The sequence below is a fragment of the Stylophora pistillata genome, chromosome 7 (genome assembly GCF_964205215.1).
Source record: "Stylophora pistillata chromosome 7, jaStyPist1.2, whole genome shotgun sequence".
In the NCBI taxonomy this organism is placed as follows: domain Eukaryota; kingdom Metazoa; phylum Cnidaria; class Anthozoa; order Scleractinia; family Pocilloporidae; genus Stylophora; species Stylophora pistillata.
Genome location: NC_142525.1, coordinates 5,570,001 through 5,582,626, shown reverse-complemented (window position 1 = coordinate 5,582,626; position 12,626 = coordinate 5,570,001). Strand labels below are relative to the sequence as shown.

Below are 12,626 nucleotides of genomic sequence, written 5' to 3'. Positions count from 1 at the left end.
AAAAAAAACTGGCATAAGAGGTAAACCAGCAGAGCTATTAACAGGAACACTCTACTTAGACTCGTGTAAGACTGGAAACCAGCTGTTGACAGAAAGGAACTGGTGTACATACTATCTACTGACTAGAGTAAAGCCTTTGACTCTCTTAGCCATTCTCTAATCATAAAGAAACTCGAGGCATATGGCATTGGACAAAATTCTCTCGACCTTCTTATATCATACTTTGAGAATAGGCTCAATAGAGTGAAAATAAAAGGAGTGACAAGTGACTGGAACAGGATGGTGATTGGCTGCCCGCAAGGCTCGTCCTTTGGGAAGAAACATGACGTTGCACTAGTATCGCAGAGGTCAGTGGTTCGAATCCCGTACAGGCCTGAAATTTTTTTTTTTTTTATTTTTATTTTTTTTTCAGGTCTGATTTTCACTATTGCTCAAATAGTGCTTTACTGCGAAGGATCGTTCACATATACGAAACATGACGTTGTTGCGCAAAGTATCAAGATACATGGAGAGAAAGCTCTATCCTGGTACAAGAACAACTATCTCTCGACCAACCCAGAAAAGTTCCAACTGTTAATGATCAACCCGAGATATGTTGACAAAGACAACGATAATCAAAATTTTTCTGTTGACGGTCATACTATTAAGAGAATGGGGGAAATACCGCGTTTAGGAGTTCAAATCGATGAAAAATTGAGTTTTACTAGTCATATCAGTCATCTGTGCTCTAGGGCCAGTCAAAAAGTAGGGGGGCCTAGTGCGGCTACGCGGTTTGATACCCTTTAATGCTAAACTATCACTATACAGGTCTTCAATTCTGCCCCATCTAACCTACTGTCATCTAGTAGGGCACTTTTGTAATGCATCGGATCGGAAAAAGCTTGAGCGGATTCAGGAGCGAGCACTTAGGGCGGTGTACAAAACTAGATCAGCGTCCTATCAAGAACTGCTAAGTCGCGCCAAACTACCGACGTTGAACAATCGGCGCCTACAAGACATCGCCACTTTGATGTTTAAAGTTATGCACAGTCTCGTACCCGAGAATATTTCTGAGTTATTTAATACAAAGAACACTCAGTATAAAATACGGAACAGGGACTTCGAACTGCCAAGATTCGAAACTGTAAGATTTGGTAGGAATTCTCTAAAATATATGGGACCTCTCATCTGGTCGAAGTTACCAAGACACCTAAGAACCATAGAAACTCTAAATTCGTTCAAGAGGAACATAAGGAAAGTCGACCTTTCAACTCTCGTTGAAATTTAAAACTTAACTAAATAACTTTATAATATTTTTAATTATCTACTGTAAATAACTATTATCTACATGTGTAAATGTATTTGACTTTTAAATTTTTTAGTGTCCCCCATTAGCTTATAGCTAAAAACATAGACACTTAATTAAAGTTTTTCATTCATTCATTCATTCATTCAAGTATCAAATCTTGAACTCGTTGAGTGCGACAACGATGTAGAAGGAGAATTTAGGTGATGATATATATGATGCCTGTACGCTCAATTGGCATTCAGGATGAGAGGATTGGGAAAGGAAAGATGACAAACTGGGAGCAGAAACGATTGTTGGAAGAATACTGTTCTCTTTTATTCCGATTGAGTGAAATACAATACAAGTTAATTGGCCCAATTTCAAACATAAAACGAAAAAAGAAGGATTGTTTCTGTTTCTCTTGTATAAGACAGAATGGAATTAACGAATTGTTGAAAAGTTCTGATTTTGTGTTTGATGAAAGTTTGATAGGGATTACAAACATGATCCTAATATAGCCTTATAGAATTATCTCAAAATATACATAGAGATAAAACTAGCACAGCTATTGGATGAGTTCTTAGCCTAAACACGTGTCGTCACTCAATTGGCGAGGCTGAATATCAGTTTATGGTTAACAATTTATGATATGCGCCTGATATCTTTGAACATGAAGCAGGAGGACTGGGTCGAGGTTATGAAGTCGAGGCTGACTGCTTCAAATTCCAGGGAAATCCCTTGCTAGAGAGAAAGATGAAAAAGAGCTTCTGACTTTTTCAGACTGTGACCTGCTTTGATTACCTATAATTTTTCTTTGTAAAAGTTTTTTACCACATGTATTTTTCAGTCGGGCGAGATATTTGGTCGGTATTTTGACATTAAATTTTTTTCTGTAGAGGTTACTAGACTTACCAGGGGGTTTCAATGGAGTTAACTGATACCCTTAAAACGGCCAAAACATTATTATCCGTTAGTCGTTAAATGGCGAAAATTTAAAACCAATAGTCGTAAAAGCCGTCACCCCATTGGGACTCTCTAACCAGTCTCACCAATATTGCACTAGCTCGTTTACACACATCACGTGAGCTGTCCTAGTTCTTCATCCTGCCTTGTCATTAGGCGCAAACAATGATCAAATAACTTGTTTGTGAGCCCAGGAATCATATTTAACTCCATTTAGTCATTATTTATCGCCGAGGGGGGAAGGGGGGGAGAGTAAAGGGTCGGAGGATTCTGGGTTGCTGACAAGGGACAGTGGAGAAAATACTGAAAATGGGGGGGGAGGGGGGCCTCACTAGAATTCTTAAGAGCCTCAGTGGGGATTGGGGATCAGGTTAGTTTTAATGTGAAACAAACAAAATCACTCGACCCCTCTCCCCTCAGGCAATATGTTATGAGCGGTTTCTAATGAGCATGAAACATTCAATTCTTGAGACAAATTTCATTCCCGAAGCGTCCATGTTGTGACGACTTTTCAACATAAACTCATGGCCAGTTGACAAACGATAAAGAAAACAACAACAATATGAAGAACATTCACATCGCATGGATCTTTTGGGATAATGGAAATATGTAAATAGGACAGGTAACCATAATTATGAGATAAAAAAATGAAAATATATCGAAAATAGTTTTATTTACATCAGTTAAAAGTCCTAAGAAGTACATCTATCGTCTAAATTACTCACCCTTACAAAGTGAAAATATATGTTGTGGCAACAATTTTAAAACAAGTTTCACTTCGACAGAAATTTTGTTTTTTTCTGGTCTTAACAAAGTTTCATATAGTTATCAGCGAGTGTCTTACGATAAGACATGACTAAAACTCATTTTATTAACCCTTGTGACCCAAGAGTAATGAATATCAAATTTCTCCCCAAAATACTGGAAAGTATCAGCACATTTTCACACGCAAGGTCGATGGGAATCGAGGAACTGATCAGCAAAGAAATAATTACTCTAACCTTTAACTAAAACTGACGGTATTTCCTTAAAGAAAATGTGAGGTGAATCTACAGCTAAAGACAAAAAAAATTCAGCCGATTTTCATAGTAAGCAAAATCCGAGGCTTTCAGCTTATTCCTCGCGTGGACATTCTCGCGGTTTACACACACGGATAAAGCATACTTTCTAATGCAATGCCATAAAAGGTTAATTATTATATCACTCGCAAACAGAGTAAACGCGACTTAGATAACATCGTTGTAAAGTTTTACGGTGGCCAAACTTTCAACGTGTTACAGTTTAAAATCTCTCACTAAAGGTAATAGATGCAGCATATAAAGTCTTGTATAAACACTGACATTAACAAATAGAAGCTACTGCACATTTACCCTACGCGGGTTCAAAGTCAATAGTGTTTCCTTATTCTTAACGTTAACGCTTCCTATCCTCTTTATCAGAGTACATTGTCGGAGATGGATGACATTCTTACGCAGCATTCAGAGCAGCATCACCATCAGCACTAATCTCATTCCTATACAAATACAACTTTGTCAGAGTTTTATTATATTTCATACACTCAGCCATAGAAGCAGCGCCATAGTAACCAATGCTAACGTCAGACAGAACCAACTTTGTCACAGATGTATTCTCTTTCAAACACTCAGCCAGAGCAGCGGCACCAGCATCACCAATTCTATTTTGAGACAAATCCAACTTTCTCAAGGATGTATTTTCTTTCAAACACTCAGCTAGAGCAGCAGCACCAGAGCAACCAATGTTACTCTTCCACAAAGACAACGTATTCAGAGATGTATTCTTTTTCAAACACTCAGCAAGAGCAGCAGCACCAGCATTACCAATATGTTTCCAATGCAAATACAACTTTGTCAGACATGAGTTTTCTTTCAAAAACTCAGCCAGAACAGCAGCACTAGCACCCTCAATTTTATTTTCAGGCAGACGCAGCTCTTTCAGAGATGTATTTTCTATCAAACAATCAGCCAGAGCAACAGCACAAGAGAAACCAATGTTATTACCACTCACATCCAACATTGTCAGAGACGTATTTCCTTTCAAAGTCTCAGCCAGAGCAGCAGCACCAGCATCCCCAATGCGATTAGCAGCCAAAGTCAAATGTGTCACAGATGTATTATCCTTTAAACGCTCAGCAAGAGCAGTCCCACCATTGACAACACCTGTCAAACCCAACCTTGTCACAGTTGAATTGGTTTTAAGGACGTTGGCCAAAACGACAACTAGCGCTTCATCTATTTCCTTCGCATCATGATAATCAACAGCTCCAATTCGCAGACAAGCACCAAGGGTGCGAGCCAACTTTATACTAAAATCGTTGTTGTTATTTTTGGACTCATTAATGCACTCTAATATAAATATCAAACTACCCAGTGCGTCTTTTTCTTCCTCCTGGTTCAACTTTGTTGCCATACTTTTGACAAGGTTCTCTGCAGTTTCCTTGCAACATGCCGCTAGAATGCCAAATGTAGACAGAAGCACTTCTCTCAGCTGATAGCGATATCGTCTGTTAGCAGTTATGCTGCCCGTACCTATTTCTTTCTTGATAAGCTGAAAACTGAGATAAAATGCTCCGAATAATTCTTGGAAAGTCTTCTGAAGAAAGCCATAACGTCTAGTCGGTCTTCGTTTACTATCTCCGGGCTGAACCGAAAGAAATCCAAATTCAGGTAAATCACTTGCTTTGTGTTTTCCGAGCTCCTTCTCGTCAAAGTCCATGTTGTCTTCCAGTAAACCTGTCAAAGCTATCGAGCCAAGGTGTTTCAATTGGCCTTCGTAAAGTTCAACAAGGTCCTCACCGTTTTCTGGTAGTTGCTGCTTTGTTCTGTATCTTCTCAGGACACACTCCACTATCTCCATGTACAGCTTACTTCTGCTTTCAGGTAATACACCGTTCAAATCTTCATAGACCAGGCAAAGAAGCGCAACGTTGAGAGGATTCCTTGACATTTCACATAAGGTTTTATCATGATACAGTCGTTCGATAAGCTGCGCAGCCAAGTCTTGGTTCGCTCTAAAGTAATTTTCGATGAAGGTTTCCACGTCTTCTTCAGTAAAACCCCCCACCTCTAGCAGTGTGTCGCAGTATTTTCGAACTTTAACTCCAGCTTTGTGCCGTGCCGTAACAACAACGCGACATTTTGGCAGCACTCGGCCTTGAATAATTTCTAAAAACATAGGTAGCTTCCTCTCAGAAACTTCATCCAGTCCATCGAGTACCAGGAGAACATTAGATTGACTGCGGCGAATGAAGTCGAAGAATCTTTCTCTTCGGTCTTCACCAACTTCGCGAGGCAGAAGTTGATCTTCAATGGCCTCCCAAAGGCCAGACTGAATGTCACGACATTTGATCAAAAGCACCATTAGGAAGATTTTAAAGGAATTTCCTGTTGCGTGTTTTCCTGTAGCCCAGTCGAAAACGACGCTCTTGCAGTAAGTTGTCTTTCCCATACCAGGCCTCCCTTCGATTAACACAACTCTTGGCTCTTCACATTCTTCGTGCGGGTTGAAGATTTCCGACATCGTGACAACTCGGTCCGTAGCTGTTCCTCCCGTTTTCTTTCTGTAGATGACTTTAAGTCTGGTGTAGATATCACCAAATGAGAAGTGAAATCGCTCACACCAGGAAAACGGTGCCAGCCAACCCTGACGGGTTTTGTAGAGCCGACGAACGTCATCGATAACTCTCGCGCGGTCAAAGTCATCTAAAGTAAAAATTACTCGTTAGCAATTATTACTACGTCAGCTCATGATTTTTCTCTTGTCTCTAGTTACGTTCTTGAAAACAGAGATATTTTTCTGGACAACGTTTTCTCGCTGAAAATAAAAGGTAATAGAGTACCGTATGGATTCAGTTTAGTGCCCTCGCCTCACTGAGTGCCCCTCTCGAATCAGGTTTTTGTTAATAAGCACCCCTATTCTAATAAGCGCTCTTTTTCTACTAGGCGCTCCTATTCCAGAAAGCGCCCCTATTCTGTTTCAGTGGTGGCACTGCTAGAGTACATGGAGAGGCGTTAACGCAGAGTCACGCGGGTAGAAAAGTCGAATAAGTGAGACGTATTTTCGCTCCTTATGTCCTTAATAAATGCAGAAAAAGGCGCATTCAGCGCTCTCAAGCGGAATACATCACATAATGATAATGCTTGAATTGACAAACCTCGGCGCTACGGCGAAAAAATATAGAACTTATAAACCTCCATGGGAGGAATAATGAAAACACGGACCAAAAACGCGTGATTCTTAAGTTGAATTTTCTGTGATGCTTTGAGTGGTTTGATCAGCTCCAGCAGTTTAGCAGAGTTATGTCTCCTCTTTACTTCATAGCACATAGGAAGATTCTGCACACATTACACCATTTTCTTTTTTAGAATCATCCAACACTAACATTTATTACATAAAAGCGTTTACCTTCCTTCCTCGGTCTCTTGTTAGGTGGTGGCCTGCTCATCAATTAAATCATCCAATGTTCGTTTGACCATTTCAATATCACCTTCCATCTCACTTAGTTTTTCTGTGGTACTTTCTGCGAAACAATATTTCTCTTTAATCAGTTTCCACTGAAATCGTTAAATAACAGATTCCAAATTCACACTTAATTGTACCACGATCAGCGTGGCCCACTAACTAGCGCCTTTGGACCCGTTATCTTTTGGTCGCCGGCTAAAGTAGCATAACTTTTCGTTTAAAACGATTTTAGCCTTGCTGATTAGTGCGATTGCATGAACCTAGCTAGTAGATTTAACACGTGCCTTTGTTGCTTACATTTAATCTCAACATAGTATATCCGACTTGAAAACGTTGAAGAAAAATCAGTTTTCTTGGAGAGGTTTATCTTTCATATTTGGCAGACCATCATATCAGTTTTCCAGTAACGTATATGTTGGCCAATGAATATAAATTGACAATATTTCATATGTGCCACGTAACGCACGAACAAGGCGTGCAGATTGCTTATCTTCTGCCCTCACAATCTAAGCTGTAAGTGTTAGCGAGTCATGCACCTCTAAATCATTTCATCTTTGGAATATTCCACAAGTATATTTTAACGTAACTTCCACTAAATTTCAAGTGGCTTCTGAGTATTTATCCACAATTTTATATTCCCTGTAAAAAATTTTACTATAACGCACTTTTATCTTGCTGAGTTGTTTACCTCCATTCCTTGTGTCCTCTTTCAGCTGGGTTTCCAACTTTTCATTACTGTTTTGTATGTTGGTATGGAAATATTGGAAAAATTTGGTTAAAGTGTTCCGTCATAGTGCTTCTCGAGTCCTTTACCTTCATTCCTCGCGTCCTCTTTCAGCTGGGTGTCCAACTTTTCTCCAATGTTTCGTACTTCACTACTGATCTCCTGCAAATCCTGTCTATTTTCTTCTGATGATAGAGAGTAACGTTTATGTCATTTTGGAAAATAAGGGTATTCTGCTGCAGGAATCACATTTCAATGGGGGAAGGATTGTATCAGCGAAGTAATGAGTTGGTGAAAATCTTTTCGCATTGGCACGGCGAGCCAAAGAGAGAAGTGACCTGGTTCATGAATCATCTAAGATCCAGTGATCATGATTTAAACATCTAAGGAAGACACCTCCTTTTATGCACATGTCCCTGACACACCAACCCAAAACGGGGAAAAAGAAAAAAGCCTTCTATTGGACCTTGAATATTATGGGAAAATTCATTAGGAGATCTTACGCGACAGTTGAGTATTAGGCGTTCGCAGTGTCAAAGTAAGGGAGCAATTACTCAGTCAATCTCAGCTCAATATAAAGAAAACAGACAAAATTTGTCGTCGTACTGAAAGCAGTGCTTTAACTGAAGGAAGTCAGCGACAGAGAGAGCGCTACCCACTGCCAACCATAAACGACGTAGCCACACGCCTGCATGGAGCCAAGGAGTTCACGAAGTCAGATGTTGAAGGCAGTTTCTAGCACGTAAAATTAGACAATGGCTCAACTTCTCTGAACACATTAAACACAGCGTTTTGTAGATACCGATGGATACATTTTCCAACCACACTTCTCATCTGCCTAAGATCAAAAATGTGATTTCGTCTGCAGATCGTAACATTCATCAAGTTTAATAGGTTTTCGGTCTACATATCTTAGACACAGTTAACATGTATCTGCTGTTTTAAGCGAAAGATCCTTTTTCGAATTGAAAAACAGTAAAAGAACAGAAAAAGGAAAATCAGTGTATATCACGCTGGTTTAGAGTATCAAACGGAACATACATGTACCGGACATCAATCAAGGGTTGCATTAACACTTGTCGTTTTATGACAGGACAAGTCTCTTTTCAGCAAGGCTTGGACAAAACAGAGTACACGATATGCTAATAACGTTTTTTATCACAACTTTACTTGTTGTACGGTAAACATTTGTCTTAACTTTGCGTCCAAAATGTGCTACTTTTAGCAGCTCTTTAGTGATACTACAATCCTTGCGTAAATGTCTCGTACCTTTATGGTCTATATTTGCACGCTACGCAAGTTACATTAAATTTCCAAGATCACGATCCCCCCACCCAACCCGCGTAAAATGTGAACTCGATACCCTGGTCAAGATCTTTCAAAATTGTTTGATTCAGGATACCCAACATTGCCGTACATGGAGGAAGGGGGATGAAAGAGGAGAATGGACAAATGAAATTGCTAGGTGCCTATAAGATCTAATCTTTACCAATAAACAATTTTCATCCATTGAGAAATAACCTTGTTCCTTTGTTTCTTCTTGTCGAGCCATCAATGTCTCCAGTTTGTGACCAATGTCTCCCATTTTACTTTTCACCTGATCTACATTGTCTGCAGATCAAAATTGACATTTTATTTTAGACAGTTCTGTATCATTAGCAGATTCTAGAAGCTCTGAAACAAATTGCATTTATACTTAAGGGATGAATAACACCAAACAAGGAAAGTCTTCATTCAATGCTAGCCCTGATCTAATAGCTGCCAGACTTTGTCTCAAATTCTGCTGCGATAGCTGACTACCTATAAATATATCAATCTTATTCCTGAAAAGAGAGCCATTTTATTGCTGTTTACTCTTGCTGTATTTCCTGACAGTTTCTTCCTATCAATTCAGTGTTCTCACTCTTTACCTCTGGCACATCTAGACTAAAGTTTCTTAAGGTTGTACGGGTATAGTCTCCTTCGCATTAGGAATTTATATAACACAACACAAGACTGTGGGCCAAAGCAGTGTTTTGCTCCAATGGTCATGCAGCATACTTACCTCGCCTATCATTTTTTTTGGTTGAATCATTGGTGGGCATAACGCGTACCTTCAATATCTCTGATCGTTTCTTTGATATTGTCTTCATCTTGCTTCCACTGCTTTAGCAGCTGTCTGTAGTGTTCTTCTGCATCAGGATCTATGCACTCATTCTTAAGCTTACTGATAGCAGCTCCATAACCTGCTCCTACCAGTCCTAATATGGCATTGCTGATATCCTGCCAGTGGCTGTTGAATGTTGCATCATCCACAGAGGCTTGGCTGGCATGGCCGTACACAGCCTGGCTATGTTGGCCTCCCTACTCACATCTGCAGCTGGGGGAAGACTGTCCCATCCAGTGCTGGGAGGGAGCAACCCACAGATATTCCTCAGTAGCACCATCAGTAACGTGATGTCAAAGTCTACTGATGAAACAGATGATGGAACAGTTGCATACAGCTTCTCCCATTGTGTAGGATTCAGGATTCTCTTCTTCCTCAGAGACTGTAGTGTTACATCCTCTGGGTGACGCCCCAAAACTGTATGAAGTCCTACTGGAGGGTGTATGGCATCAAAAGTGTCTCTCACGGCCTGGGATCCAACATCCACTAAAAGGCGACACAGTCGAGTATAGTTGGTTGTCTCCTTGGACGAAGGAAATGTTGGTGCAGCAGCGGACGGCATGTGCTGTCGTAGAAGATCAAATAACCCAAAGTGTTAGACTTTTCAGAGTGAAAGTTTTTTAGACAGCTAGGGTGCGTGACGTAAGGTGGTGAGGTTTTGACCTTATGCTCATGGAATATTACTCTTACTCATTTCACTGACTATAGCGTAGCTAGCGGGTTTTTAATTTGTGTACATAGGCAGGACAGGCTAATAACCGCTGACATTTTTATTGAGCGCTCTATCAAATCACTCATCAAATTAATTTGGATTTATCAACAAAGTTGAAATGGTAAATTGGCCACCGTGACGATTACAAAAGCTGACGTTTCGAGCGTTAGCCCTTCGTCGGAGCGAATAGAGGAATTGTGGGTTGTGTGTGCTTTTAAAGGCAGACAATGGAGTTACGTTATTGGTGGGAACATGGCAACGAAACGTCAGCTTTTGTAATCGTTACGGTGGCCAATTTACCATTTCAACTTTATTGATATATCCAAATTATTTCGTTACCCCCACCGACGCAGCCCCAAAGAGTTTCTTTCAAAACTATCAGCCTTCACTCATCAAATTGTTTAGTGTTGCCCAAATGTTTTGGATTCTATCGACTATCACTTTGAGATAATTTTCTGATTCTCAATCACCCGATGATGAATGAGCAATGAATTCAAATGCATCATCTCAGAGTGTTAGATATTTATTTAATATTCATATTAAATAAGTTGAGAGAAAGTTATTAATTGATCCTGGTCAATTGATTATCTAAGTATATTTTTTCAATGTGCGTGTGTTTCTGCTTTTGGTCGATTCATTTAGTGTCTTTCACAAGGTCGTTGAATAAATTAAACTCAGTACACATTAGAATGTGTAAACTTTAGAGTTATGAACAATCGCAATACTTTGTTGGATTTTTTCCTCAGTTCGTGAGCGGGCTGTATTCTATAAATCCTGCGATCTGATTTGTTCAGACAGAGGGCAGTAATCTCCCATCCAGCCGGCTCTCAGCGGGAGGTGTCCTTTTTCGCTTTGCAGAACATCTTAAGCTTTCTTAAAAATTTTCATAAACATATCTTGTTTTACCGGCTAGAAAGCATTTTTAAGCAAAGACTTCGGTCACGACCTTTTGCCAATAAATAACGCTAATTCTTTCTTTTCCTTTTCTCTCAGATCACTTTGGTTTTCCACCAAAATTGATTTCGAAATAAATTTTGGGGTACTAAATCTGTTTTTAAGAAGATTGTAACGCGGCCGAAAAAACACTTGGTACTTAAGAATCCCTCCCAAAAAGTAACTGAGAAAGTTAAAATGAGAAGTAATTGCCGTTAACAATTAAATTAATCAATGTGACTCTCATTCATATGATATATGAATTCTTCCGAACAATTTGTTCGTTTGTGGAACTTTAAGGAAAGTTTTGAGATCTTCTGTAAATACACTTTTGTTTATTCCTTAACAAGTCCCTTGAATTTGGGTGAGGGTTAGGGTTAGATATTTCTACAGTGAATTTCACAACAGAAAGCGAACGAATTCGATGGGTGAAAGTCGCATTCAATCCCCTTGTGTCTGGCTAGAAAAAGCTTCTCAATTGACTTCAGTTTTTCGGTGGAAACCGACACGATTTACACACGCCATTGCAGAAAACAAACAAGCAGACTCACACAAAATTTAACGGAGGTGAATCCTCGAGGATTAATCGGAAACCAGCAGTACTTTCCGTGAGATCTTTGAGTGTTTTTTTTTACCAAGATCGTTGCTATGGTCAATTTACCCGTGTGTATTTACATTACCAGTACTTACTTGTGCACGATCCTCGCAGCACTATTTACGCAATAGTAAAGATCAGACCTGAAAAAATTCAGGCCTGTACGGAATTCGAACCACTGACCTGTGCGATACCAGTGCAGCGCTCTACCAATTGAGCTAACAAGCCAGTAGTAGTACTTGCCAGTACTGTTGTTTATTCAAAAGTGTGCATGCGCTTTTTTGCCTCTCCAATTGACAGTGTCAGATCGTGACAGATACTTATAAGAAAATTTCCCGAGTTGCCTTGGAAACCTTTTTAAGTTACCTTAATAGAAAGGGGGGCTTAATTTGTTTCTTTCTCTAAAGAGAGGGAGGACTTATTATAGCGGGGTGGCTTATTTGAGGGGGGTTAATGGACGTTTTACGGTATTAGTTTTCTGCAGGGGCCCATTCTCGAAGGTCCCGCTAACTTAAAGGGCCCATAAAACTGTTCTGTTGTGATTTAAGATAGGGGTTTCAAAATTTTCTTCCCGCCTAGCAAAAAGACTTCTAAAAAACATCGAAGACTAAAAAAGGTTGTTGATTGAAGTGAGGAAACTCTAAAATATGCCCTAGCAAAACAAACTGTACCTTTCAATGCAGGCTGCATGCTGGCGATTTAGGAAAAAAATGTTCACTGTCTTTAACTGAAGGATGTAAAGTTTGCAAAAATGTATGTACTTAAAAAAAGTTAAACAAATTACAGCCGACCTTAAACGTTTAAGGT

At 39.7% G+C, this 12,626-nt stretch overlaps 1 protein-coding gene and 1 pseudogene across 2 annotated transcripts in view; both read right to left on the bottom strand.

The window, feature by feature from the left end:
- LOC111341968 (uncharacterized) overlaps positions 1 to 12,626 on the bottom strand; it is a 229,902-nt gene that overhangs the window by 167,017 nt on the left and 50,259 nt on the right. The gene's annotated exons all lie outside the window — the stretch shown is intronic.
- The window catches only part of LOC148726342 (uncharacterized), a 19,630-nt pseudogene continuing 9,890 nt past the window's right edge, over positions 2,887 to 12,626 (bottom strand). Inside the window, exons 2-4 of the transcript XR_015990000.1 lie at positions 9,527 to 10,144; positions 8,833 to 9,044; positions 2,887 to 6,061 (exon numbers count right to left, since the gene is read on the bottom strand). The product of XR_015990000.1 is annotated as an uncharacterized LOC148726342 (transcript). The remainder of the gene's footprint in view (positions 6,062 to 8,832; positions 9,045 to 9,526; positions 10,145 to 12,626) is intronic.